Source organism: Parasteatoda tepidariorum, chromosome 7 (assembly GCF_982258835.1).
Source record: "Parasteatoda tepidariorum strain Cologne lab strain chromosome 7, Ptep-v5.0, whole genome shotgun sequence".
NCBI classification, from domain to species: domain Eukaryota; kingdom Metazoa; phylum Arthropoda; class Arachnida; order Araneae; family Theridiidae; genus Parasteatoda; species Parasteatoda tepidariorum.
In genome coordinates, this window is record NC_141761.1 from 3,374,605 (window position 1) to 3,382,362 (window position 7,758).

Genomic DNA, 7,758 nt, shown 5'->3' on the forward strand with positions numbered 1-7,758 from the left:
TTGTAGTATTCTGTCAATTCAGTTTTTTAAATTTAATGAGATATAAACATATGTTTAAGGATGTTTTTTTTTTAATTGAAAATTATTCTATATCTTTTTAAAAGGTAGGAAAAACTCATTTCCGTATCTTTCGATCTTTATTTTCACCATTATTGATACCCATTTTCATCATTATTGATTTCTTACTTTTATTCTTGTAAAATTTTAAATTTTTAACAATTTGTTTTGAAGCGGTATCACAATTGATGAAGGAAACAATGCAAACAAGTCGGATGAAAATGTCAAGATATTGCTTGATGAAGAGATTGTTATAGAAGAATACGACTTTTGAACACAGATTGTTTATTGTGAAATATTTCTATAATGAAGATATTTATTAAATTTTTGATTTCTTTTTTACTTAAATTAAAGTCACTTTATATTAATGACTAAATGTCAATTTAATTGCAAACGAGAGATAATTTTTTTTTAACATTTAATCTAATTGCAATTTGTTTATATGAGTGTTATGCAGTGCTCATTTTAATTAATCCTTTTAAGTAAAGAAATACAATATTTTTATTGTAAAAAAAAGAATACAAAAGTGATGATTTGTGTCTGGATTTTAAAAAAAGAGGATTTTATACCGTGGAGGCTGAAATTTTTGGATGTCGTAAACTGGTTTTTGACAGTATCACTTGAGATTTTCTTCCAAAGCTGTCTTAAAGCCCATAATACTGTAAATAATCAAAATATTTTCTGAATGGATTTCCTGTTAATAAAAAAATAAAATATTGTTTCATCTTAGTTTTAAATATTCCTTTAAAAATAGCGTTGAATTTTTTAAGAATACATTTATAAATGTACGTTGATACAGATAAATATTTCTATAAACACTGATAATCTAAACTTGACTACTACTAAACTTGAGAGCTTATAATAATTTTACTAATATATTATAGGCTCTAACTATCATAAGAAAATATTACTAAAACTCGAGAGCTTATAATAGTTTTGAATAATTAAAAAATAGCAGCTACTTTTTACTGTGCCTCAAAGGAAAAAAATATCTACTGCGCACCTGGAAAGTCATGAGAAATCATGGAAAGTAATGAACAAAATTTGTCATAAAATCTTATGATTTTAACTATTTAAAAAAAAACATGATACGTCATGGATTTAGGTCGCCGAAAAATTTAATTTTTAAAATAGAATTTTCCCAATTTCACAGTGTTTCAATAAAACGAATATCTAAATTTGTAACAAAATCCCCACTCACAGTCATATTTTATTAAAATATAAAATGTTTTTAACCTGTTCTTTAAAAAGTATAGTGTTCTTTCAGAAAATGAAGGAAAGAACATCATTTCTGGAGTGAATTAATTAACTTTTAAAGTTATGTGATTTCAGAATTTTTTTTTTACTTATTTTTTTTATTTTATCAATTTAAAATTCTAGTTTAAGCTTTTTAGATAACACTTTTAAGAAGAAATAAAACAACTTTAAATGACAACATATATCTGACTGTATTTAGTTATTTGCTTTCGTATTTTTTTCCAGCTATTTTATTGCTGCAACTCTTTCTTTACTCTGTTTTTTAAGTTTAAAATCCATTAATATGAAAATGCAGAGTATAACAGTTTTAGTTATACCTATCATTTCAATTAATGTTATTACAATGCTTTTTCAAATTTATGGTTGTGTTTTTGTCGGCGAAAATTGTAACTTCAATTGTAAGTAAAGAAAAATTCTTGGAAAGTCATGGATTTGAAAATCTAAAATTCTGTCTGTTATGCCTTTGTTTTAACTGTAGATAGTCCCGGTGGCTCAGTGGTAAAGTTGCACTCTTATTCTTAGGTCCAGAGTTCTTGCTTCGGACCAGGCAAGGTTGACACAGCCTTTCATCCATTCAGTGGGTCAATAAAATGGCAGGGATAACACAAAAAACCTAAAATTTTCAGGGAATTTTATTTTTACTCTAATTGTCAGGGAAAGTTGTAATTTTTTACAAAATACCTGGAAAAATTCTTCAACATACCTGGTAATAGATCAGTCTTAGAATTGTCAGTAACAGTAATCAGTTATCGAGATTCGAGTTAATTTTAGCATCTAGTAGAGTCATTTTATAAAGTATGTCTATATTAAAAGGACTATATTAAAGTATGTCTAAACTGGAATTCTTTTTTTAGAGAAACTTTTCTATATTTCCATTCTCATTCGATTATATGATTTTACTCACATAATCTAATATTTGACATTACAAATAATTAAAAAATTTAAAATTTTCGGATGAAAAATTGCAGTATGATAAAATATGGTTTGGATTTCCATTGAAATTTACTTAGTATACTTGGAAAAGTCAGGGAATTTTTTTCTTCAGAAATTGAGTGGGAGGCCTGCTGCAAAATAGGTTTAATTATGTAAATGTAAAAGTAGAAAAAAATCACAAGATAGTATCATTTATGTTAAAAAATAAAAGTTTTTACTCGCAATAATTAGTTTTTTCCCCCGCTCTCTTAAAAAGTTTTTTACTGGTAGACCACAGTTTTTATGTAAACTTTTGAGTTAAATAATTCTGATATCTATTACAGTTATTTGTTGCAAAAATTTAATATTTTAGCCAAACTTGCATGTTTTATTCCTCTTCCAATGATATTGTTTTGGTCACAAAATCTAGTATTTGGCATTACAAATAAAAAGTAAAATCGTTTCTGATGAAAAATTTTCACTGATTTTTTATTTTTCACTGAATTTTTCCTGAAATACCTGGAAAAGTCAGGGAATTTTTTTCCTTCTGAAATTGAGTGAGAACCTTGAATGAGTACCAAACATTGGGGACATTTGTTTGATCACCCAATATTTGCTCTGGCACTCCAGAGCCTAGAGTCACAAAAACTTGTACGGGCTCAGTAGGCTTTAACCCTTCATAGGCTGCTGCATGTGTAGAATTTAAAATAAAAATTTTTTTATCGCAAGTGTTCAAATTAACTCAAATGTTTTGTACTAAATATGATTTGAAGGCATGTATCAACATTTGCTAATAGTTTAAATAATGCTTTAGTTTGGCTTTACAAGTTATCTTTTTTCATTTTTTTAATATTACTTTAAAATTGTGAAAATAACTTTTTCCTTGCTACATTCATCAAGAAAATAAGCAGAATGAATAATTAAAGAATAAAAATAAATGAATCATGCCAAGAGATTTATTTGAAAATTAGCACCAAGCATTGTTCTTCACTGCATTATAGTTCAAGTATAAGAGCAAAGCATTCATACAACAGCCCATTGTATGCCAAGAGGGTGATGAAGGTTAGGGCTCCGCAATCTCATGACAAACATAGACCTGTCAACTTCTCTGGCTTTTAGTCAGAGATTTTTCTTAAATATTTATAGGGGTAACAGAATTTCTGTTTCAACATTTGGATTAAAAAGATTTTGACCAACACTTTATGTGAATAGTTACAAGGTATATATATATATATAGCATAATAAATAAATACAAAAAGAAGAAAAACAATAAGTTTTATTTGATGCACTTAAGCTGCAAGTAAATAGAACTCATAAAATAAGTTCAAAATCTGGAGAAAACATGAAAAAAAATTACAGAACAATGAAAAAAGGGGAAAAAAATAATAATAAAATTCTAAAGGAAAAAAATTAAGAAAAATCCGGAAAATGAAAGAAATAATCTTTTCATCAGCTCACACGATTATGACTGCAAAAAGGAGTGCTTTCTAATATTGTATAAATATAGCCAAAGCAAAATATATCAATACAATAGTGTGAATCATATATATTTTTTTCTCCAGATTTTTATTATTATCTTTTTTTCTTTTTCCCTATTTTCATTGACCTGTAATTTTTCACAGTGTATTAAAGGTAAGTAAACAACATTTTTTTAAATTTATTTTTTTCTTTGTATGCAGTCAAATTTCGAGATCGTTAAAAGTGTGCCGCGACAAAATTACTGGTTTAGAGTCTTAAGCCTGATGATCAGCTTGCTTGATTCTTGCGTTGCTCTGATTGCAGTTAGTTTTTATCAATATATTTCCATATCAGGGAACCTATATATAGCAGGGCTCGAAAAAACTCAAAAATTTTACCCGTCCCCGAGGACGGCTTGTAAAACAATGTACCCGTCCTTCTTTGAAACTAACCCGTCGCTTCTAAATAAATAAAAATATAATTTTCTCTTATTTATTACAAATATTTATATAAATTGCACAATGAATTAGTAGTTACTTGGATTACAATTACTAGGATTGCATTATACAGTAATAAAATGAATACTAGGTTACTAATAGGAACCTAGTATTTCTTTTATAAAATAATTTATTTCTTTTATGAAATAATTTATTTCTTTTATGAAATAATTTATTTCTTTAATGAAATAATTTAAATGACAATGTATCCGAGGATACTGCGTTTTTTAAATGAATCAAATATGACGTCTGCCAGTTCCGCAATCAAGCTAATGATTTACAGAGGTTTCTGCACAAAAATCTGAAAGGGGTTTTCCATTTAGGTAGATGTTCATAAATGCGTTTAACGCTTCTTGTTTAAGACCAGTACGTAATGCTTATTTTTTGCAAGTTCATTGCTGAAAAGTCCTTTTCAACCGCTGCAGTACGGGAGACAGAGAAAACATCAATTCCACCATGCTCAGTATGTTACTGTATTTCTAGATTAGAGGGTCATTTTAGAAGTGAGGCGCTAGACTCTTGTAAGATAACAAAAATTGAAAATGTATCACCACTCATTGAAATGTATAACGGGAAAATGGCCGTCCGCGCGGACGTCGGATTCAAGAAATTCGTTGTCCGCGGGGAATTTTTGACCGCCGAGGACGGGTGGTTTTTCGAGCCCTGATATATAGTATAAGTTTTTGTCAGAGAGATCTCACTTAGACAGATCTCCGTTAACTGGATACCAAAGTTAATTTTTTTTTTTAATTTGCTGACGTTTTTATTCAAGAATTGAAAACTGGAAAATTTTAAAATTTATCTAGAAGACTATTTAAAACGTAAATTAATTTTATCTTTTTTTTTTTTTTTTTCTTTTTTTTTGAAAATTTCACATGATTCTTTGCTTAATCTTCATAAATAAAATGAATGATTGATACAGTATTTTAATCAATTGAGAAAAAGAAAACTAATTACAAACGGTGGTTATGATGCAAATATTGAACACTCGAGTGTTTGTATTTTATTATTATTATTATAAAAGATTCACAGTTAAAAGGTTTCTTGGAATGCAGAATATTTAGAAGCAAAATCATAAGAGTCTGAAAAAGAAAAATGAAAACCCCAATTACATTTGAAAATTTGTTGTTTTCAAAAAGAGTGGTGTTTGCCAATGTAATTGCCTTCTGTCATTTCCGATATTACGAGACTCCTTTACGTCAGTTTCACAGAATGTCTAAAATCAAAATACAAAATCACTATTTTAAAAGCCAAACTGAGTGCAAAAAAAAAAAAAAAGACACATGATTGTTCAGTTTATCATTCAGTGAATGATTTTTTTAATCACCTTATATGAGACACGTTTTATGTAATCATAAATAAAGCTAAACATGGATAAGGACCAAATAATGCTAATCTTCTATATATTAAAAAACTTTTTGCCATTAATTTTCTTTTTTAGATACCTTCACGTTGTTCATTCAAGCCTAGCCTAAAGTATTTATTTTAAATAAAAAATCTGGTAAACAAAGGAATTTATTGTCAGACTATTTTAGAATGAGATAATGCTTTCATAGCTAATGATCAGGGGAGCCGAACAGTTTTTGATGCTGCAGTTCCGCATGACCTAAACTCTGCTAAGGCCTTAGCATTTTTACTATTTATTTATGCGCCCTTTTAAATTTTAGATTTTAATTTAAAATTTATTTTATAAAATGGACCATGATATTTAAGGAATTTTAGATAGTATTAGGATTTGTATGTCATAATTATTAAACATCAGAAGAAAAACTAATGTTGCATAATCCAATCGAAAATTAAATATTTCGACCCGACACAAATTATCTGTATTTAAATAAAATATGCATTAAAAACGCGAGAATCTTTCTTTTTTAATGTTAAGCCTGAAAAATTTAAAAGACTGATAATAAGTTATTATTAAAAAAAAAAAAAAAACTAAGAGTTACGTGGGGAGCTATATGAGAGCTCCGGATTGATTGCTTCGGTTCTGGGTCTGTGTAAATGTATTTTTTGTAAGTATGAATATTATTGCATTTCACCATACCGTGTAAATGAGAAGTGCCAGGCAGTAGAAACTCCTGATGTGCTGAAGGAATGAAGTAAATAGTGTGGTGTCAACGCTGGGATTCGAACCCCTGTTTCGTTGATCAAGAAATTGACAGTTCGCAGCTAAAGTATATATCCAGCTTCAAGAAGCTGAGTGGCTTTATAAGGCGTTCACTAATATCACTTACCTAGAGCCGTGATGGCTCAAGGGATAGAGCGTTCACCTTCCAATGGGGTGAACCGGGTTCGAATCCCAGCGATGACTGGTCAATACAAGTTCCGCATCCGACTTGCACCGACCACAGTGCTGATGAAAAATATCCTCAGTGATAGACAGATCACTGGTTAGAGTTTACTTGACGTTAGGCTAACCGAGGGTGGTTTTCCTCTCCAAACTGAGAATATGGCAGTAAGGAATAATCCAGGAAGAATAATTTTACTCCAGGTGGTAAAATGTCGACGAATTGGAGATTTTAGCCGTGATGACTCAGGGGACAGAGTTGTCCCTTTCTCCACATAAATGAAACAGTCTCCCCGCACACGCTCCAATCCTCTTTTTTAAATGAGAAATTTATTTATTTATGATCTTTTTATTTAGTTTTCTTTATAAAATGTAAAAAAAAATAATAAATTTTTAATTTTTTTAAAACAAAGCATAGAGGAATGATACTTATGTAATAAAGAGATAGAGAGAACTTATTTCACTTTTCAGTATCACAAATAATTTATTTTAAATAAGAAAATTAAATAACGTTAAAAATAAAAATATACTTTTTTTATTACATTTCCTACCCTTCCCGGCAGTGCCAACTTAAGGTGAAACGTAGTATAATAAACACTCTATTATGTATATACATACATATTAAACTTGATTGTCATATTGTTTACCCCTTATTAAGCCTATAATTATTTCCTCTGGTTGGGTACACTAGCATGCGGCAGTGGTCCCCATCCCCCCTAGCACTTGAACGCATTCATTCCCCCCCCCAAAAAAAAAATTTGCTAACTTCCCCCTTCCATGTTAGCTTGTTCGAAATAGTGCTACTTTGCTTGCTCATAATATGACAATGCTTCTTTTATTTATGTACTTAAAAAAATTCTCTCGTCTAAATTCCCCCCCCCCCAAACTATTCGTTTTATTTAGTGTAAGAATTCCCCCCCCCCAAGCTTTAAGTGGGCACATCGCGCGGAATATTTAACTTAAAGCACCTCCTCCCGGTTAGTCAACAAAACTTATTTTGGCCCATTGAGGTCCCACTAATTGGTCTATAAATCATTCCTTTAGTACAATTGTTTGTAACCATAAACTCCAATTTCGGGCCGAGTTGGAAATTTATAGGTTAATATCATAGGAAGTAGCGGGGTGTGATGTGTGCGTGCCTCCTGATACGACTTTTGTCCCTTTTTCAGCCATTATTCTCTCTTTAACAAAGAAAAATATTTCTTTTCATATATAGAACACTTTATTCACTTCAAAATATTGAAAAAGAAATTAAAAAAATAACATAAAACAAATAAATAAATATAAAAA

General features: G+C 29.5%; 1 protein-coding gene across 2 annotated transcripts in view; it reads left to right on the plus strand.

The window, feature by feature from the left end:
* LOC147806723 (E3 ubiquitin-protein ligase RNF10-like) overlaps positions 1 to 425 on the plus strand; it is a 141,265-nt gene extending 140,840 nt beyond the window's left edge. For both annotated transcript variants that reach the window (XR_015435090.1, XM_087167099.1), the window contains exon 16: positions 232 to 425. The gene's annotated coding sequence lies outside the window, so the exon portion shown is untranslated. The remainder of the gene's footprint in view (positions 1 to 231) is intronic.
* The last annotated feature ends 7,333 nt before the right edge of the window (positions 426 to 7,758 follow it).